The following is a 22927-nucleotide window of genomic DNA, read 5'->3' on the forward strand; positions in this document are numbered from 1 at the left end:
GCAGAATAAGATGGAGAGGGTCGCAAGAGCTCAAGACCAACTGCTAAGCGTCGCTAACACATGTCAACCTGAACTAGTCGACAGGCACAAACGTCAAAAGTCTAGCTGGGATCCAGAGTGGTAAAGAACGATCAATAAGTAACATGAACTGTGCTCAACGATGTGCTAAGTGTGTCTTATATATTAACTAATTTGATATTATATTTTCATTTAGAATAGATTCTTTTATGCTTTGAAATGCATTTTTTTCATTACCCTAGTTAGAATTTATTTTATTTGCAAGAAGTTAAACACAATTTAATCAATAGTCTTCTGCTTTTGATCACTCTTTTGCTTTTCAAACAAAAATAACCAAAACTGCCGCTGGGCCTAAAAAGATTTCTGGGAGAAACACTGCTATTTATTGTCCATGATTTCCAACCAACCATCAGCTGCTGTAACCGTTTTTAGCAAATGTGTTTTGACCCCATTCTCTATCCACCCTACATGCTATGAAACTGGGAGTTTCAATCATACTTTAAGTCATGTAATCAGGAATTGATTTGTTAAAATCATTGTTATATAGGGGTGAGGGCTAAATCTGATCTAAATTTTTTAAAACACTTATTTACATTATTTTTGCAAACTGGTGTCAGTAAAAGTATGTTGATAGTTGAATGTACCTGCAGATGATTAGCAATGTTGTATTTTTTAATGATTTCGACATAGATTAGCATGTTGGTTCACAAATTACATTCAGTGTGTTCAGATTTTGACTGAATATACAGCAGTCAGGCGCTGACAAGCAACATCCACAAACACATAGACAGTTAGGTTTGCAGTTACAGGATAAGCTGCAAACGTGTGAATTTGAAAACACCTGGGTTGGATTCTAGTCTGGATCCATCAAAATAGAAAATTGACTTTATGCCTCAAACCATTCACCGTTTTCTTCCCTGATTGGTGGCGCCCCTGGCATGTGATCCTTTTCTGGAAAGGTAACAAGCACAACAGCCTTCACTTCAGCCTTCCTTGCTGTATACTGTATGTTAACATCTGTAATGTAGTTACATTCAGCACGCATTATACTACTGCGTACAGCATTACATGGCATGCTGGATTTGGTTGAGGAATGGAGACGCCGGCGAGTGACAGGATAAAGTTTATCACTGACGGTCTGCTTGTTGAGGAACAGTAAGTCAACCACATTCACTGGTGGAAGGAATGATAGAATGATGTTAGTCTGTGAACTATTTTATCAATATACTTCTGTTACAGTTTATACAGTTTAATTACAATATACTGCACAGAAATAACAAACTAAATAATACTTAAAGCCAAATACAGTGACAATACTAAATTTAAAATTGCAGAACTAAGATTGCAGTTTTATGTATCTTATTCAAAGGTTGTGTCTTTGTGGTTCAATTATATGACATCACGATTATTTAATTATGTACACTTGTAGAATTGATTTTGCACAGTCTACATATTGAAGACACAAATTACATTTAGAACACATAAGAACAGTCATATTTCCTGCCTTTATTTATGTAAAAAAGAGTAGTTGTCTGAGCACCAGCCCTGAAACCTCAAATATAAATTAAAAAGTTGAAAGTTAGACTCAGACATTGGATAATGGAGATGGTTTTAAAATGACTCATGAGAATGTTCAACGGCGTTGCTGCAATGGTTTGAAAATAATATAATAAAGCAAGCAAGGAAAGAAACAAAAGTGCTGACCAAGTTTGTCCACTGGTCATGTCAATGAATTAATAAATTAAAGAGACAACAATGCCCCCAGCCTGAAGCTACAACAAAGGTCCATAACCAATAAACAACAAGTTCCACTGTGTCTATCACGGAGTCCCACAACAGGCATTGCACAAAGTCAGCTGAACAGTTCCTCCTGCATTTAAGGGGAGAGTTAATCATTAATCAAAAAGAATTGCTGTCACACCACAAACCCTCAGAAGTGTTGAGCACTAGTTTTGATAGTCAGACAAAATGAGCCAATTTCATTCAATGCCAAATCCATTATTATAACTAAGGTTAAGCTATTTTCAGCCTTGTAGATGAGGGAAAGATACACAGTAAGTTAGAAAGTCAAATTATCAAATCCATTAAACATTCAGATAGAGTAATTTACTATCAGACACAAGTGATCGTCCATGTGCATTAGACCATTAACGCTTTTCTAAAGACTCCCAATCTGTCAAAGAAATGTGATTTCAGTCCTGAAAAGATCTTTATTTATCAGGTTATGATGGACGGACAGAAAGACACTGCAAACAAGTCTACATCCGTCACACATTCCTATTTCAACCCTCTTCACTGGATACACACTCAGTAGATACAGTATATGTAGTGTGTGTGTGTGTGTGTGTGTGTGTGTGTGTGTGTGTGTGTGTGTGTGTGTGTGTGTGTGTGTGTGTGTGTACATTGATATAGACACACATGTCTATACACACACACATATACATATTTATATTTTATACATACATATATATATATATATATATTATACACGACATATATATATACACACACACATTCATATATACTGTTTGTATGAATAGTCATGATGCCTTTTTTACAGCTAGCCTAAAGATTACTCCAGTTACACCAAGGTAGAGAGTGGTGGTCCCATTTCCTCTGTGGACACATGCTTTCAAAGTGCTCCTACAAAGGACAGTTTGATTGGGCCTTAATGTTTACAGCCTCAAAGAGTCCAAACCAATGAAAAATACATATCTCTGAAAACACCTTGGCCTCTTCTCTGCCCTTTATGGTGTATTTATAAACACTTCTTAAAGCATTGCAGCAGAGCATGCTACCTTTTCTGAGCTCGGTACAGTACAGCACTATTGGGCTTACAGGAATATGCCTTAGGGTAGTCTGGAGTGCAGGAAATAACCTTGACAGAAAGTAAGTGGTTCATTTGATTTATACCTGACCTGCGAACCATTCATGATCGTTTCCACTGGAACAGGAATACAGGACACAGAGACACCGGCACAGCACCAGTTTGAATTTTTTATTATACCTCTTGTAGATGTAAATACACATAGTTTCACAATGGGAGGAATTCTCTAAAGAATCATTGCCTTGTAATTTTCATCTCTAACCACTGAAATCCAAAATACAGGTCCTTTGCATAAATACAAATCATTACAGTTAATCGTTATATTAACCTTTCAGTCAGAGCATCGGGGTAGAGAGGAATAAATTTCTACAAAATAAGCTCAAAAAACAAAGTCCTTCAATGTTTTGCTTTGTTCACTATCATGATCCCTGGACATCATTCGCCTCTTCAGCGTCAGACACATTCAAACAGAAAAATCTCAAAGCATTCCAGACTGAAATTTGCGAGTTTCAACATTCATGGACCAGTTTAGTCAGTTAATAAGTGATTTAAAAAAACAAAAACAAAAAAAGTAAAATCAAAAATGGTAACCAGTATGTTACATTCTGACCAAGTATGCAATTTTGCAGTCAAATAATTGCTACATGATTGGACATGTCGAACGATTTTAAACAAGTTTGCTTCTAGTTTTTTTTCTCATTTGAAACCCCCAAATCAGCTACAGGAGAATTGGGCCAATTCGCATCTGTTCGCAAGCAGAGTTAACTGACTAGACCATTGCTGGTGCTGGTACTGGTGCTGGTACTGGTACTAATACTGGAGCTGATGTTCATGCAGTCCAGTCTCACACCTCCTTGTCTGCTCGTCTAGACAACTGGGACCATCCCAGTTTGATATTCAGGAGGATAGATAAAACCTGGATGACCTGTGTCAATACTGTAACATCACAGTCTCAAACATCCTGGAGCAACCAACACTGTTATCTAGCACCAGCAAACATTTGAGCCTTTTTGGCTACCGTTAGCTGACATACAATTACTAATGCTTTAAATCCCAACTGTTTCTTTCTGTAGGTAATAAAAAAGTATGTGAAGACTTTCTAAACCATATTTACATGACAGAGCTGCTTCTTCTGAGAATACATGCGGCGGTGCATTCACTGCCACTTCAAGCATTAGAATCTTGATGAAATACAGTGGTGTATGATGGAGCTTATCATGTAGTGTCTGCAATTTTAAGATTCAAAGAAGAATTTTGTGTTTTCTCAGCTCCAGTAGAGTAAGCACAGCTTTAGTTTGGATGGTTTTCTTTGATATGTTTCTGTTTTTGAGCCAATATGGATGAATTCTATCTTAGTATGTAAATATAATAGCAACAGAAAAGCCTTGCCCCTGGTAACAAGCAACTTCCCAAGAGGTGCCCAGGGAGCTTTTGCATCCGACTGTACTCATGATGTGAAAGTCCGACAGGCTTCAATGCGTTGGGCCCACGTTTCTAAAAGTTACATCTATACACAAAAGTCATTGTCAATTTAGAATCTTGTCTACATGTGAATTCTCTATGCTACAGAGCACATACAGAGATACCAGTGTCCACACTGCGCAGTGTCTCCACTGAGCTCTGTGTTCCTGTCAGAGCCTTTACAAAGAGCAGAGGCCTTCCACCAGCGCTGCAGGATAAAAGTTACTGAGAAGGCTCAGCCATAACTGCCAACAGTGTCAGAAAGAGGAAATTGTTAGTTTTATGATTGCTGTGTTGAAAATGCATTGACCAGAAAATATTCTATAATGGAATAGATCTCAGTATTCGCCATTATTTTACCCAACATAGTAAAAAAAAATCTGAAAATTATAACACTATACAGTACATGGAGGAGAAGTGTGCTGGTGCCCATTTTTAAGAACAAGGGAGATGTGCAGAGTTGTGGCAACTACAGAGGAATAAAGCTGATGAGCCATACAATGAAGTTATGGGAAAGAGTAGTGGAAGCTAGACTAAGGGCAGAAGTGAACATTTGTGAGCAGCAAAATGGTTTCATGACAAAAAAAGAGTAGTACAGATACAGTATTTGCTTTGAGGATGTTGATAGAGAAGTACAGAGAAGGCCAGAGGGAGCTGCATTGTGTTTTTGTAGATCTGGATAAAGCTTATGACAGAGTGTCCACAGAGGAACTGTGGTATTGTATGAGGAAGTCTGGAGTGGCAGAGAAGTATGTTAGAGCGGTGCAGGACAGGTATGAGGACTGACTGTAAGACAGTGGTGAGGTGTGCTGTAGGTGTGACAGAGGAGTTCAAGGTGGAGGTGGGACTGCATCAGGGGTCAGCTCTGAGCCCCTTCTTGTTCGCCATGATAATAGACAGGCTGACAGACGAGGCTAGACAGAAATCTCGATGGACTATGATGTTTGCAGATGACATTATGATCTGTAGTGAGAGCAGGGAACAGGTGGAGGAGAAGCTAGAGAGGTGGAGGTTTGTCCTGGAAAGGAAAGGAATGAAGGTTAGCCGCAGTCAGACAGAATACATGTGTGTGAATGAGAGGGACCCAAGTGGAAGAGTGAAGTTACAGGGAGAACAGATCAAGAAGGTGGAGAATTTTAAGTACTTAGGGTCAACAGTCCAGAGCAATGGAGAGTGTGGAAAAGAGGTGAAGAAGCGTGTACAGACAGGATGGTACGGGTGGAGGAAAGTGTCAGGTGTGATGTGTGATGGAAGAGTTTCAGCTAAAATGAAAGGAAAGGTGTACACAACTGTGGTGAGACCAGCGATGTTGTTTGGTCTAGAGACAGTGTCACTGAGGAAAAGACAGGAGACAGAGCTGGAGGTAGCAGAGATGAAGATGCTGAGGTTTTCTTTGGGAGTGACCAGGAAGGATAGGATCAGGAATGCGTACATCAGAGGGACAGCACATGTTAGAGGTTTTGGAGATAAAGTCAGAGAGGACAGACTGAGATGAAAGATAGTGAATATATTGGTAGAAGGACGCTGAGTTTTGAACTGCCAGGCAGGAGGCCTAGAGGAAGACCAAAGAGGAGGTTTATGGATGTAGTGAAAGAGGACATGAAGGTAGTTGGTGTGAGAGAAGAGGATGCAAAGGACAGGGTTAGATGGAGGCAATTGATTCGCTGTGGTGACCTGTGAAGGGAAAAGCCGAAAGGAAAAGAAGATACAGTACATGCAGAGTAATTTAATATTTTGTTTCATTCAAGGGGGAGCAGTGTCCCTTAAAAAGCCAACTGTGGTGAAAACAGTGATAGAACTGATTTTGACTTCTTCTCCCTACAAATCTACTTTGGACCATTAACTTGAGGCTGGGTCATAGTAGCTGAAACAATGTGAATGGTGTCACACAAATACAGTCATTGTTTAGTGTTTTGGAGTTATTTTACCGATAGAAAATTTCTATAGACAAAGATTCAGATCAACAGTTTGTAATAAGCATTCACAATAACGTAGCACAAGAAAAAAAAAACAAGTGCAGTCCCTCACAGGTGGCGTAATGAATCTAGAGATATGCTTGGTTTCTTCCAAATTTGATGTTTCAATAACAAGTGAAAGTTGGGGCAGTGAAGGGATTTAAGGGATTAGTGAACATATCTAATGTGACAAGTGACCTCAAACCTGACACGTAAGGTCCTGCTCAACCCCAGCTTAACCCTCAGAGACCTAAAACAGCAAGCAAAAGAGTTCAAATAACAAGCAGGCCATGTAAAGGCTGTGTGTCAGTGTGTAGAGCAGCTGGACTTTGGAACATGATCCACAAGGCACGCTACATCATACACAATTGGATAATCCATTAATGAAACTGATTCTGGGGCAAATCAGTAAGACCTAGACCATAACCTTTAAACTCATAAGTACTTAGACATGACATGAGACGTAAAAACAAAAGCATATCAGGTTTGTTGGTACAGTTGATACAATGCAGGCACACAAATACAAAAGATGACATATTTGAAATGTAACAACTCATAACCTTATGACAAAGAAAAGAAAGTGTGTAAATCATTGCACTAGACTAGCTAAGGGGTGATTGTGAGGTTACATGAAACCTCATTCCCAGGTGACTCTGCCAGGACAGAGACACCAACTTGTTGCCAGAGGAATGATTTGGGTCAGTAGGTAATTGCATTCACTGACCATAGGGGACCGGTGGGCAATTAATCCTGAAAATGAGTCACTTGGAATATTCCTACATATAATGTGCCAGTAGACTGATGAACACAGCTCTTTCAAAGTGTTATGCTATTGATACAATTCAACTGTGTAAGTACAGAAAGAGTTAGTGGGGCAAAGATTCAGACCTCTTCCTATTCAATTAAACATTTCCTTAAACATCAGACAAAGTTTCCAAATTCTAAATCATTTACAAAACAGACCCTGAAATATTTGGTTTTTGGACCACTTCAACCAGGAACATGCCAAGCAATTTCCTTTCTTCTCTTCTTTCTCTCTTGAGAAATAAGTAATTGAATTACTTAACAAAGAATTTCAGTTTTAAAGGGTACATTGTATTTAATTTACACCCCCAAATTAACCCAACTATAGCCTAGGTCATTAATTGAAAGTCTCACGAGCCTTTCACCTGGACCAGGCAGGCTCAGTCAGCAATTCGAGTGATGACATCATGTACATATTGAAGGATATTACAGAATCAATGCTTCTTTTGATAGTTTAAAGTTATAACAAACTACTTTATTTAAACACCACTAGTCAAAAAACAACAACTCTAAATTTCAGGAATATTCCATTGATCCACAACGACTTATGACGTTTAATGACTGATTTTTTTCCTGACTTGTTTTTGACATTCATGACTAGAATTGTGTTTTGGGTTGTAACACTGACCATGTCCGCAGACAGCTTTCACCCTTTCATTATTCTAATCTGATTTATGTAGTTTACACTTTTTATGTTCTGGCACATTATTACTGGCTTTGTGTTTTGCCAACAGCACTCCTTAGTAATTTGCCTGTCTTTAGGGGCTGGCATCTGTCACCGTGTGCTGTGCAAATGAATGTAAAGTGTCCCATTAGCCTCTAGCTTTTGCCTAATCTGAGATTAATCAGTTAGTGGTATCTGATCCTAAATGAGAGGGACACAGAGAAAATGTCACTTCTGGCACACAACAAGCTTCACTGTCAGTATGACAATGTTTTTTTTACTGGTCTCCAAAGTGCTGGAAAACAATGAACAGAAATACACCAGGCTGAAGGGAACAGGGATGGTTCTGGGGAGGCTATGACCATTTAAAGGCATAACTGGACTCAAGGAACACTGAACATTTTCAACCACAGCATCTTTTCAGGAATTTAACCATCATTTCATCAGACCAGCACTTCACAGAAAAAAAACTTGGCCCTGGTTTCTGTCTCCAAAACAGACCCTGTTTGTGTGTGTTATATCCTTAATTAAAATTAGAAAATCATTGGAAGGAGATGAAATAACAGGACAGAACATGCATGATTGAAAAACCTTACCTTTATTTGCTAATTGATTTAATGGTGGCACCAATACCGCAGTGTGACCAATGCACGAAAACACCCTGAAGTTTCAGAGTATCGTTTTACTCTGGAGACAATCCCAAGTCTACGCAGCTGCTGTTGATGTTTAGGAGCGTCCTTACTTAAGCAGTTTATGTTGGAAATACCTTATGTTGACTCAGCTTGTAACGTTCTGAAAACCTGCCAGTTTCCACCAATGTCACTCAAGGAGACAGTAAACCATCTCCATACACACAAATCTCTGTACTTACATTGTTCAGGATTTCCCTTCATTGAATTCATGTGAACTAAAAGCTGACCCTAGATTCCTAGTGAAAGGGTAGTATGTCAGTTGCAATAGTCATACTTCTGATATTAAAGAAAAGGCAAACACAAAAAAGGTGTGTGGAACAAGTGAACGGGAGGAAAATGAAATGTCTCGTGTCATACAGTTGTTCCTTGGGTAAAACAGAGGTGTGATCCTGTTACGTCTGTCAAAAACAATGCTTTTTAGATCACAATGTTGTTGGATCTTAAATCTTAACGTTTTAAAACCAACTACGTTTGACTTGAAATTGGACTCATAGGTGATGCCATCAGCCAGCCTGGGCTGGCTGATGGCATCAGCTAACACCACTGCACCCTCTCAATCTATCATGTGAATCCTTAGTCTGAATTGACTTAATACATGATCATATGATTAAATTATCTCATCCTGTTCTGTTCATGCAATCGAACATTTATAGAATTAGGGTGGTACACAAATTTAAATACATGTATACCGCAGCACACGTCAATTCCAGTTACGCCGTTCTTGACTATATGCCGGTTTTCAAAAGAAATACACCAAAAAATGAAAATCAAGTTTATATCATTTTTACTCGACTTAAATAAGAATTCCTGTACAGTATTTGCTTTATTTAATTCCTGTAAATGCTTTTATTTTAGCATTCATTCATACATATTTATTTATTCATACATCCGTGATGTATGGTAAACATCGCCAAGTCTTATTTGGAAATTCTGATTTTTTTTGTACTATACTAAAAAATAAAATTTGTAAAAATTTTAATGAAAATAGATCTTTTTATTACCCAATTGAATATGCACTCACAAATAAAGTACAGTACAGAACTGGGAATGGTTATTTTTGGTTTAGCCTGGCGACAACTTAATTCGACATACGTCGTGTTTTCTGGAACCAATTAACAATGTAGGGTGAGGTTTGCCTGTGCTGAGACAGGCAACAATATCACAAAGACTTCAGGTGAGTGGGATGTAAACTGTTTACATCCCACTTCAAAGCAGCGTTCACGCGTTCGTTCGTTCGTTTGTTTGTTTGTTTGTTTGTTTGTTCGTCTGTCCGTTCGTCCACCAAATATCTTCGCAACCGTTGCAAATAGAAAGATGAAACAAAGAAACACATTACTCGGGTGGCAAAGGGTATGAAAATGAGATTATAACATTAGGTCAAGGTCAAATTTTAATTTTTGTACACTCAGGAACTGGATAAGAAAGAAAGAGGGAGAAGGCCAGTGTGAGTAAGACCATAGATCAAAACTAATTATTTGATCTATGAAAGTAGGTCAGAGCACTAGCTTTGATCTTTGACCTATGCAAGTAGGTTAGGGTAAATTTTTTAATTCAGGGGTGTCGCGGGATGTTGCAGTCTCTAGCTGTTTTACTTTTTTAATAATAAAAAGCTGAACTATTTAGAGTAAATAATGAATAGTAACTAATACATTTTCCATCTGTCATTGACATTTACACACCTCTGTGCAAAGATTTATAATATCAAAATTGTTATGTAGCACCGTCAGGAATTTAAAGTGGACAACCATCAGACCCTAGGTTGCCAAGCAGTATTATTGTTGGTGGTGCTGTTGGTACCTTTCCATATTTGTCAATGTAGCAGTAACAAAGAAAAAAGAAAATAGTGATTGTTTCAGTCATTACTTTCATTAAAAATAGGCATTAAAGCAGACAAATGTGGGTCGCCAGCTGAAAATTCCAAAACGAATGATTACCTGTGATTGTTGGGACCGCAATGGTAAATTTCCCCCGCAAAACAGAAATTGCACTTCAATATTTGAGAACAATCCAAAATTTTTAATCTGAACCAGAAATCTACACAACAGAGAAAAAATTAGAGGCCATCTTTAGTGTAGAGTAATCACAAATTAAACACAAAAACAGAAAGTAATCAAACCCTTAAAGTCATTCTCCTTAATAAGAAAGATAATCTCCACTTTAGCTTGATGCTCCCCAGCTCAGCCAGATCCACAGTGTAATTGCTCTTGTTAATCGTGCCTTAATTTGTTGACAAGATTCATTTGGAAGACTTGTCTTGAAAACAGACACTCTTAATCTAGGGAATAGCAACATCTTGAAATTGAGGATTGCAAAGTAGAGTGAAAGGAGATTAAATCAGTTTAAGTGAGCTGGAGATACAGCCAAAGACTGATGTAACCCACGACCGGTGACTTTCACGGCTTATTAAAGTCGTGGAGCCACAGAACTGTGTCACAGTCCTCTTGATGTCAATGGCCCTAAGAAACCAGTGGTTGTGAATAAACCTGGGAGTGAACTTCAATATTTCTAATAGCTTTTAGCAGCATTAGTTCATTATTCCGCTACAGAATGAGAATAGTTTTTATTCTAACATTCCGTTCTGACAAAACTCCTCCTTACGCCCTCTCTTCAATCTCTTTCCCAATAAAGATTTGGGAGCCTTGCAGGCAATGTGTGCCACAAGTAGAAAGAAGTCAAGAAGTCAGGGATCTGATCATACTCTGTAAAGTCAGTTACACAGCTACATCTTTGCCAAGATTTGCCGCAATTAGCAAGCGTACATGCAAGAACAAGCATGATAGTTTTAATATTCCAACCTTTCAATTCAATCCCTAAAAGTTGTAGCTTCACAACTGACACCAAAAAATGGATCTAAAAAGCAGTCAAAGCTTAGTGGACCTCACAAGAACAGACATCTATAGCAATGCCTTAATTTTCATGTTGATGTCAAAATTATGTTCAAATATTCATAAAAATGTTGATGTTTATCAGGTGTAGGAGCCCTTTTGAGATCATGCATTACAGTCACAATGGAGACCCTCATCTGACCCTCCTTTGTTGATTAACACTCAACTGCACGGGTGATTAGCTATGATTTGAAATATCTCTTTCGAAAATCAATATTCCTGCTTCAAAAGAAAACAAAAGGGAAAAAAGCGAACAAGATATTTTTAAAAAATACAATTCCTGAAAAGAAAAATTTAACCTGAGGGGCAGCTCACTGAACAGTAAGACTGGTAGATGTCGCTGCATGAGGAAAATTATTCTGATAACACGTTTTACGATAGACTTTGGAGAATGAATATTTATGGAAAAATAAAATGTAATCCTTGGGGAAGTAATGCAACATGGAAACAATCTTAGAGATCACCTGTTAATTTGTACCCGTCTGTGACAGCAGTTTCTGTAGAAAATGAACTGATCTAATTTCTATGGCTTAAGCCCGCCCAGTCATATGAATGTTATTTGTCGAATATATTTGTTTGATAGTTCCTGACGTCACGAATTGGACACATAAAGGGGTGCTGCGTGTGACGATGGGCTGTAATTTGTGGCTGTACTCATTTTCTCCTTTTAGCCACAACTGTGTTCCACATATCGCAAAACTGAAAACTGAGTGTCCACTCTCAAGGACGAAGACATTTTGCTTTCTCAGATATGCACAGAAGTTTCACATCCGTTTGGTACTGTTAGTACGCTGCTCTGTTGACTCAGACGAGGAACATTAGTCAAACCTCAATCTGCCTTTTCATAGAGGTCTTTGAGGTGCACTTTAGACAGATATGAAATTTGGACAGTCAAGGCTTCATCAACTACAGGGTACAAAATAAATTTCATTCACAACAATCAATGGCTGATGTACAGTTGGAAATAATTTGGTTAATCATCAAGAATAAAATTAATCATTGTTTAAAAGATACCTGTACTAGTTATGAATGCATGGTTTTGTCTTAATTAGTGTTGACTAACTGTATTGTAGAGCTTTGCTCCCAAAAATCCAGTATCCAGTAAATCAGGAAAATTCAACACACTGTCAATTTAGTTTGGTTCGTACTACTGGTTAGTAGTGCAATGTAAATGGACGCAAAAAATGGCGAGGAATGGCTGAAAACATGGCTTTTATGCCCTCTAATCCAGAGATGAATGGCTTATCTTAAGTAATTAATGCGAAAGTGTACAAATCCAACATTCAAAAGTGGTATTTAAAAGCAAGCTCATTTTAAGTTTGATACAGTCACAGACGGATTTAAAGAAAAATGTTACGAGATAATAGTTTGTAAAATGAGCAGCACCAGCCATTGAAGCTCAAAGCTTCCCTCGCCTACCAATGCTAGACCTCTGCCTCTACATGTCTGAAGTACAACTATATGACAAAGGGGAAAGGTCGGACCTCTTACACTGTAGATATCAGTGGGTGTTTGCAAAGTCAGAGTTCTTCACCCACAAGATACTATCAGGAAAACGTGCGTAAATATTTAACAGTTATCATCCAATAATTTGCAATCAGTATGTCAGACACAACAGACTTTAGTGCAGTTCACCCTTATCTCATCTCGTAACAATACTGACAGACAATCATACTCAAGGTCAATGTCACAGTCAAAGATTTTCCCACCACTGTTCTGGGTTCGTCTAACCTTTCCAAACCCTTTCCCAAAATATCTGGTGAGTAAATATCATCCGTCTCTTCCATACATGGAGAAACACACAGGATCATTGTGTGATGTCTGGTGTGAACAAATAGCAGCAGCATCACCTTCACACTTCTCAAACTTTTAAGTAAGACGACAGGTAGCCTTATATCTACATACTGGATATTGGACAATACAATAAAAAACAATTTAAAAAGGGACATGGACAACTCAATAATTCTACCTCTTTTAACTTTTATCACATTACTTTTATATGCGTAGTTCTTTTGGAAAAGACCAGTAAACCAGTAACTAGTAAACTAAAACATAGAAGATGACAAAAAATCAATATAGAATTATACTCACAGATTCTGGTTAGCTGACTGCTCACTGAAGCACTGAGAAAACTGCTAGCTTCACTAAACGGCAGTCACTTGGATGGCTCCCCTCACCCCTAGAAAGCCTTCTGCAGCTGAAATGACTCACATCCCCTCATCCAACCTCTGTCAACCATCATGAGGAGGTAAACATTTCCAAATATGGAGAAAATATGGAGACAGTATTGAGGGCAATATCAGTTTGGTTTGCTTTTAACTTGGAATGCCATAGTCAGTGAGCCAGAGTCACTCAGCAGAGCCAGTTCTGTGGTGCATACCTTTCACTAAGAAAAATAATGTTGATTGTGGAGAATTTTTTACAATCCGTTTGAGTTTACTGTGACCTAAGATGCTAACACTGTGAGTCTGTCCCACAAGAACCAGCTTTTATGACTAAATGTAGACAAATTAGCTTAACATTGAATACAAGATTCAATATTAATTGCAAAAATGAAGGTTAATACAAAAATAATTTACTTTATCAACTCAGGTGACCAGAAGCAGACTATAGAGGTCAGATAGTCCATTTGCTCTAAGAAGCTATCTTGTCACACAGATTGTCTTAAAGTGATTAAGGACGTCTGATTAAAGTCTGATTACTCCCCATCAGCAGTGTGGGTCAGCAGAGATCACGCTAATATTAAAAGCTGCTAAGAAAGAACATTACATTGTCCTGCCTGGGGTGGAATTGTGTTGAAGAGCAATCTGGCTTGGAAGTCCTCATTTCCTCCAACAGCACAACCACTTTCATCCAAATGTCAAAGGACCAGAGAGCACCCGCTGAATGAAACTTGCATGTTTAGAAAGTTCTAAATATATGAAACAATTGATTTGCGTGACCACTTTCTGGACTCTCACTCTCATTAAAAATCATGAATCTGATGCTGTTCAGGCTATACCACAGCCATAACAGCCTGATTAGTAAAAAAAAGAATTAGTCCAGCTTTTACATGAACATCTTGAAATATTTACTGGGTGCTTTAAACAAACAAATTGAAGACACAGCTCCAAACTGGACTGCGATGTCAATTTTAATAAAAGACCCTTAAAAGTAAGAAGATCCAAAGACTTGAATAAAACAGTTGTCCACTTTTAATAACAGGTGTTTTTACAGCTAGCGACAGCTAATACTTGTTGACGTCAAACGCCTCCTCTGCTCTTCTAAATTGGATCCGGCATTTCATTAAAAGACACAAAATTGATTAAAAATATAAATATTGTCTTATCGTTGTTACCCACAACATCAAAGTTTTCTAAGAATTTTAAGCCCAAGCAAGGGAAGGGGTGGTCAACAGTTTATGATAAACCAAAATAAAATACTTGACAGTAGGTGTGTTGAGCTATCAACAGTCTCCAGCAAGACACAAAACACAGTAAACAGAAAACAAGACAGCAAAGTAAGGCAAATTTTATCTCACCTTTCCTCCTCTCTGGGTGTGAGATTTCTGGAAAACTGTTGGAGTGCTGCTCTACCTTGGTGATATCTAATGAGATAGAGAAACAAATGAGACTCAAATGGATCTTATAGTTAGAATTGTGCCAAGCAGGGCCTCGCCAACGGGATCCGTTGGTCCCATCACCTCACAGATATTTGTTTCCAAGACGATGTGCTTAATCAGGTAAAAGACAAATTATGGACACGCCATTATAAATCCTGCATGAACCTGGGTGTAAGTTGTTCGTTTAAAATTTAGTGCGCCATTTCTCACCAGATACATGTCAGCCTTCTGGAGTAATCGTTGAATGTAGTGATACGGTACAGGGAAAACAATGCTGACACGACAACTCACACTACATTAAAAAAAAAAACCCTCTACAGCAGAGTTACAAGCATTTAGACAAAACTAATACCTAATATGTGGAACTCGATCCGGATTATTATGTGGATTTTCAAAACATCATACACACAATTACCATATATGAGTGATTTTTACATCATAATTTATGGATTACTGTATTTCCTTATTATGATGTTAGGATAATACATTTTTTTAAAAAAGCTCCATGTAAGAATGTAAAGAATAGTTGGATAAAGTTCTCCGATACTTTTTTCTGTCTAAATGTACTAAAATTCATTTTTCTATTTTATTTAATAAATTATTTTAACTACTTGCTTTTGGGTTGATTATCATAGACTGATATGTTTTTTTAGTTTGTTTTAGTCTAGCAATAGCTTAGTCAGACTTCTGGCTTTAACTGAGTCTGATACTTATGTCAGTGGTATATAGAAGAATTACAGTGCGCCCTCACTCATTCGTGCATCAACGCTCGCGACTTCACTTCATCGTTGCTTTTTGATAGGCAGTCACGTGATACTGTACGCACATTCTATTGACAGCCTCCAGAAGTGCGCTCCATTCCGTCAGTCTCGGTCTTCCATGAGACACAAAAGTGCTTTAAAACAGTCGATAAGAGTGTGGGTAAAGGTAATACAGATAGAAGGTGTTTTAATATCAGTATAGGGAGGGTTCATAAATGTTTAAATTACTGTAAATTATAAAATAAATAGTTTGGCACTGTATTGAGGAATTTGTCAATTGCATGTGGTTCCTGGAGCTCAAATCATTTTAACAGAATCAGAAAGCATAATGTGTTAGAAGCATTCAAATAAAATTGCACCAGAGTGTCCTTCCTTCAATTTAACTTAAAATTGTGTAATCAGGTAATCGACAGCTCTGGCAGAGCACACTTAGACAAGAGAACAAGCTGTATGTATTGTAGACAGTTCAAGAAATATAGTCTGAAACTAATTAAGGTCTCACATTAAGTACATGTCAGTCCCTATGAGCACCAAGGTGCAATGAGTGCCAGTATGAGCATGAACTCATAATATTTGATTCATTCATTAGAGAGTCACAAAAACGTCCCTGAGGAACACAGTTTCATTATGATGGTCACGTAGGAATTCTGCACAGGTTGGTCGATTCAGTGCAGGATGCTTCTGTAATCTACACAGATTTGAGTAAAAACCAGACAATAGTATTGTGTGCGTCAGCACACATGTAAAGCAGGCCCTGACGTGTCCTTGCCATGCCCTGCATGTAAGTCTGCTCATGCTTGATTGTGTCATTACCTAATAAAATAATAAAAAGTTCCTTTTTTCCCCACTATAACAAGGCTGGCCTTCAACCATGTTGAATACATATTTGAGTCAAACAATCTAACTGGAGATTGTCCATTTATCACCACAGCAAACTGATATTCAACATTGTTCCTGTTATCAGTATCTGTATACATTCAGTATGTCTGATTGATCTAATAGTAGCAACATATAACAGTTTTGAAATGTCATAATCAAAATCTGCAAATTAACTATAAACCAACCAAACTTCAGTTCAATTATTCATTTATTTAGGGCTGATATTCTCAAAACTGAGTATTTGAGTAAAATGTGAAAAATTACCATACATTCAATTAGCAGTTATTCTAAATTTTTACTCTTTTATCTCAAGGTTATCAGTTCCAGTAATTTTTTACTACCTATAATTTATGTCAGTCCTGAAAAAGAAAAAGAAATACTCATTGGCTGATTCCTATTGTATTACAAAAGAAATGTTTATTAGCTGTATGTGTTGAAAAATCATGGATTAGTTTCTGACTTTCAGATTTTGACTTCCCTTCCATTTAAGGGTTTTGCACAGAGGATGAATGCCTGAGAAACACATAAACACAATCCAAACTAGCAGAGCATGAGGCTTTGGTGGTACATAACTTCAGTTTCACATTGTAAAAGACACGCTGTATGAGCCTTTTCTTTACAGAAATCACAAGACAAATATGAAAACATGCTTTGTTAACACTATATTGACATTTGAAAGACACACCAGTTTACACAATAGCAACATAATTATGTTTTTATCTTGGTTCAAAACATACACAAGGAGAAATGGCTATGCTGGAAACAGTCTTCGTTTGGATTTGGAAAATGAGGCTCAATTTGGGGTAAAATCAGGATTTAAAAAATTGTTTTCGGTCATCATATAGTAGCTGCATAATTATTCTGTCCAGATAGCAGAAAGAACAGACTTTAGAGATTCTGGAAATACCTTTATAAAAGTATGAAGTATCTTTTGGACACAATCTGCCAAAGACCCCAAGGCATATCTTTTTACATAAAAATGGATGATCAAATTAACAATAATAGATTAATTTTATTGACAGACCACACACCATACACCACACACATGAACATTGTGTTGTTTAAACTCTAACACTGCAGGATTGCTGTCTTGACATCAAGCGCTGCTTTACGAGGTGCGCATTTTCAGTCTGAGAGAAGGCTGCTGTTGCTTTCAAAAAGCAGCATCCTCATTAAAATGTGTCAAGAAACATAAACAGTAGAATAACTTGACTAAACGTACCAGGGGGGCTCGGGCTCAGAGGCAGCTGCAGCACTCATCTTTTAACCTTAACATCATCAGCGCTGTCAAACAAGCCCTTTCAACCAAAGATTTTAAAGACGCTTCTGTTTAATGTTGTCGGAATGAAAATGTATCTGAGCGACGCAGATGTATTCGGTTTGATGACAGCGCTCTCAGAAGACCTTGATATTATTGATTTGAAATCCAACATGTCAAACTTTGAATACAATCTTTTAAAAACTGAAAATGAGCCTTATTTTTTGTGTTTGTAACTACATTTTATGACAGAACACTTTCTAGTGTCAGCACCAAGGTTCTTCTCTCAGACAACGGATGGATATTAAAAGATGTTCAGATCAGGTAGATACTCAGTCAGCAATCTGATTTAAACTATGAGCAATCTAAAAGCTTTAGATGACTGGTAGGAGGTGTGCATCCATGAGCACACACGTACAGAACACATGTGACACAAACTGAAACATTGTGGGAGAACACTTCATCAGACAACAATAAACATGGCTAGAACACCTAAGATTTAATGGAATGTGTTTGGTTTTTTTGTTTTGTTTTTTGTCTTTTTGTAAAAAGTTGAAGCAAAAACAACCAAAGCAGGTAACACTTCAAAATTTCAAGCAGGATGAGTCACTTCAATCAGATCAGGGTGATTTTCTGCCTGGGAAGTGGTCTGGACTACACCTAACATCTGCTCTGCCTTGTTGGCATGAACAACATGTCAGGATGAGTTCTGCACATGTAAGAAGGAAAGCTTTGTCTGGGTTTTAGAGTCACCTGCACATTCTTTAAATCAGAACTCCACAGATTTTATGTGACAACAGGGATTGTTTACTGCTGCCAGTCAATCCAGAGCAGAGCTACACTTAAAGCGCTCATTTATGCTAATGTGACAAGTTGTGCTCTAAATCCTATATTATATGTGGAGCCTGATGAACACCATAGTCTGGATACTGAGCAAAACAAACTTTTCTTCCAAGTTATTTAAAATTACATCAAAATTACTAAAAAAATAACGGTGAAAATGTACCGTAAATAAATCAGTGTGTGTTTAAGGACTTAGCGTCACTTTATGTGTCTACGTCAGCGCACCAAGCTAGCCGCTAGCCCGCAGCTAACAGTCCTCTTCTGACGGGACGCTTCACTGACTTGGAGGCTAAAGTGTCGTTAGCCACACGTTCGCCTCCGCTGTGGGGCTCGTCGTGTTTCTGCGGTGACACGCTGGCTTTCTTCCGCATTGCTGAACGGCAGACCACCTGGCTAAAAACAGACACCCAGAGACGCCCCAGCGACCCTCCTGGCCAAATCTGCCGGCTCAAAGTGTCTAATATGTCCCATTTGGACCGGGCCAGGTTCGGGGTGTGCTAACGAGCTAGCGACATGTTAGCATTGTTGGTACCCCACGGAACAGGAGCAGCCGTGGACTAACGGAGTCCACGCCCTCGTTGTGAACTACAGTACAATCCATATCATAGCGAACAAGGCCGAACAAATTGAAGGCGAGCTACTCCGATCAGTCAAAGCTCCATTTCCACTTCCAGCAGCCAAGAATCACACATGTGTTAAAGAGTTCGCGGAATGTTCGCTAGTGTCGCTTACCTCGCTTTATATGAAATATAACACAGGCTCAAATCCCACCAAAAAAAAGTCTAACTTCTTGATCCAAATTGTGGGAGAGTTGTAGGCGGTGACGTCACGCTGTGAAATTCCAGCCGTCTCCGTCGGTTCACAAGTTTGCCCATGTAAGGCAGCGGGCCAGCGGTGTCACCCAGCCGGAGCACCGCCGGGCGGCCGGGACGCGCCGTCAGCTCCTGGTCACGGGAGACGGGGAGTGTGGAAAGAAGACAAATCCTCCATGAACATTTAGTCATTTATTTAACTTTATTTATTTGTTTAGAACTTTATTTCTCCCTCTAACAATGTTGGAACCACATGACGCTGTCACAACCAGCTGAATAACGTGTAACACACTGAGAAATGTTAATTTCGCTCTAAACGTGTCTAACAGTACATATTATACAGAAATAGAAAACAGAAATTGCAGACATGTAATTTATGACATTCCCCCCCTCAAGCTGTGGACTGACGAATTATCATATAACTAAATCAACTGTTCTCTGATCATGGAATAATAAAGCAGTGTGAATCATTTTACATGCGATGCTGCAATATCTGTGCAATGTATGCACCTAAAACACAATATTCTTATAGAAGCTATATTCTGAGCTACTCATTTCCATTTAGCGTGATTGGAAATTCATTGTCATGATGATGGCTTTTCAGTGTGTATTGTTTTGTTTACTGTGAATGAAACTTCCATAAGAAAATATTTTTACTGACATTTCAAAGGGAGGCATCTCAGCAAGACGTTTATTTGCTATATTTGTAGAATACTTACACAATGAAGGGTAAATTGCGACTTGGTATAATAATAACATACACATAGACACACACTTTGTTTTGCATGGGGCGGCGCTCTCATGCATGTGATGAACTTGATCAACTTGATCATCTATCGCACATGTGTCAAACTCAAGGCCCGGGGGCCAAATGTGGCCCGCCACCTCATTTTATGCAGCCCGTGAGAGCATAAAAGTTCAGTGTCTAAAATAAATATCAAAAGTGTGCTTTGGCCAAAACTGCTTTTCCCACAATGCAATAATGTCCTAACTTGTGTTCAATGTTATTTCTCTTTATTCTCTTGGATAGTTTGATCCTTGATTGATGGAGTTATGTGGGTTTCATAACCTGAAAATTAAAATGATATACAGATATGTTATAACAGAGAAACAAGCAAATATATTTTTTCTGTGTAACTGCAATGTTTGTAAATAAATTCAGAGTTATTTAAGATTAAGGAGTAGTTACACTTAGTTACACTTAGCTATGTTCACAAGTTACATCTGGCCCTTTGAGGACAGCCATGATGCTGATGTGGCCCTCAGAGTATTAATTGGCTGCCTTGTTCAGTAGTGAATATTCAAATATTAGTTGTCATATACTGAAGTGTTACTGCGATTTAATAACAAACACTAGTGAGAGTAATTTTGATTTAAATGTTAAAATAGCCAAAAGAAAAACATGCATGCAAGCACCCAGGGCTTGATTTTTCCTCTAGCTGCAGTCTGGTTCATAGATTTTGCTTTGAGTGCATGCACTACAAGCACTACAAGTGTAAACCAGACCTCAGTGCTTGTACTGTGGAAGTCACATAGTAAACAATTTATACATCAATTTCTAAACAGGGTTTCTGTTTTACGCGTCAAGATAAGTGCAATGAATTTCAGAGCGTGTGCATGAGATCAATAGGTTTCAGTGGGTGTTTGGAAAATAACACGAGAGTTTTTAATCACTGTCTTCTGTATAGATAGAGATCTGATTGACTGACTGATGGTAGGCTTCAGTTATGGAATCAATCGCCACGGTGATTGGACACGTTAGTCAGACTGATCAGCCAGGATGAGTATTTATCAGCTGTCAGAGTCACACCAGTGTGTCACCATCATATAATCATATTACTGTTCAAAAAAGTACAGTTCTAGTATAAAACTATAAAAAATGTCATATAGAATTCATTACTGGGCATTAAAAGAGGCAAATATAATTTATCATATTTTTATAATCGTTATTTACTATATTTTATAATTATTTTAACAGATACAAGGTAAATAAGAGACAATGTTTCATAATATGGTTGCACTCTCTGTGTATACAAACTGTGTACTTTCAAAAATAGCCAGCATTCATGTCATCCATTCACTCTGACCGCTTCAGTCTGTCTGCCAACCAGCTTGACCATGAAATGTGTCCTAGAATCTCTGAAGGTTTAAGATCACTATCACTGATAGAGAATGATGCTCAAACCATGATTGTTGTTTTTGCTGCTCAGTGATCTGATTGAAGCACAGCCTCCTGTCCTTTATTTATTCAATACAACTCATTCAGATTGGAAATAAAAATCTTCAGAAACATTGCTGCTGAAGAACAATAAAAATAGGACAAAACAGCCACATTTTGTGTCGTGATCAGCAATAAATATCAAACACGCTAACCCCAAAATATATCACACTTTTATATTTTATTGTCACATATGTAGCCTCTTCATTACAACAGTCTGTCCACAAAATTATAAAAAGAACTTATTTTGATGACGATTCAAGTTGCAACAATAAGCTGTTTGTAGTGACCGTACTCTAATAAACCCCATGTATGCAGATCTCCACAAGAGGAGAAACTGGACAGAAAACTGGAGGTGCAGCTACTTTGAGAGCTTCTCAATGCTGCATGGAGCTCATTGTGGCATGTCCAAAATTAATCACAACCTTTGCAGACTGTCCCAGTCTGTTGGATAATCCAATGTTCTTTACCATTCTAAACAGTCCAAGCAGTTCTAAAGCAACCTAATGACCCTGAATTATTGGGAACAGTTTGATCAACTCAACAGGTGAAAAACAGCAGCTCTCTGCAGTTGTTTTGTAGACAGTCATGGCTAAGAAAAAGGAACTCACTGAGGACCTGTGGTTCTCACAAGTTGGCAAGAAGGCCAAATTTGAATGTTTTCAAGTTCCAGTGGCTAGAGAAAATTATTATAAATATTTAAAAAAAAATCAAGATGATTGATCCATCCATCCATTTTCTACTGCTTCATCCACTCTAGCTGATCGCGGGGAGCTGTAGCCAATCCCAGCTAGCTTAGGGCGTGAGGCAGGACAAACTCTGGGCGCGACGCCGGTGCATCCCAGAACCATACATAGACAGACAAACACTCACTCTCACACTCACACACTACAAGCAATTTAGAATGGCCAATTATCCTGAAGCACATGTTTTTGGAGGTGGGAGAAAGCTGGAGAACCTGGAAAGAACCCACACAGATATGGGGAGAACATGCAAACTTCGCACAGAGCGGGACGCAGACCTGGAACTGCCTTGCTGTGCAGCCACACTATGGAAAAAGTCAAAGAACATGGTCAGAAGCCCAAAGTGACACCTGTGCTGACCAGGAGGATATGAAGAGGGGAAAAAGAATCACCATCAAGGCCATCCCGGTCAATCTGGGCTCTGCTACTTGTAACATCTCAAGGTAGACAGTTCAACATTCATTACACACTGAAGGGTTCCACAGACCAAGTAGGGTGCAACTTCT

At 38.3% G+C, this 22927-nt stretch overlaps 1 protein-coding gene across 3 annotated transcripts in view; it reads right to left on the reverse strand.

Moving 5' to 3' along the window:
* The window catches only part of lpp (LIM domain containing preferred translocation partner in lipoma), a 147047-nt gene extending 127104 nt beyond the window's left edge, over positions 1-19943 (reverse strand). The window contains exons 1-2 of one of the 3 annotated variants that reach the window (XM_068318489.1): positions 19381-19938; positions 14827-14892 (exon numbers count right to left, since the gene is read on the reverse strand). The gene's annotated coding sequence lies outside the window, so the exon portion shown is untranslated. Of the gene's footprint in view, positions 1-13397; positions 13500-14826; positions 14893-19380 lie in introns of those variants that run through there. The other 2 variants (XM_068318491.1, XM_068318490.1) reach the window with 2 other exon arrangements.
* Between the last annotated feature and the right edge of the window lie 2984 nt (positions 19944-22927).

Source organism: Antennarius striatus, chromosome 7, assembly GCF_040054535.1.
Source record: "Antennarius striatus isolate MH-2024 chromosome 7, ASM4005453v1, whole genome shotgun sequence".
NCBI lineage: Eukaryota > Metazoa > Chordata > Actinopteri > Lophiiformes > Antennariidae > Antennarius > Antennarius striatus.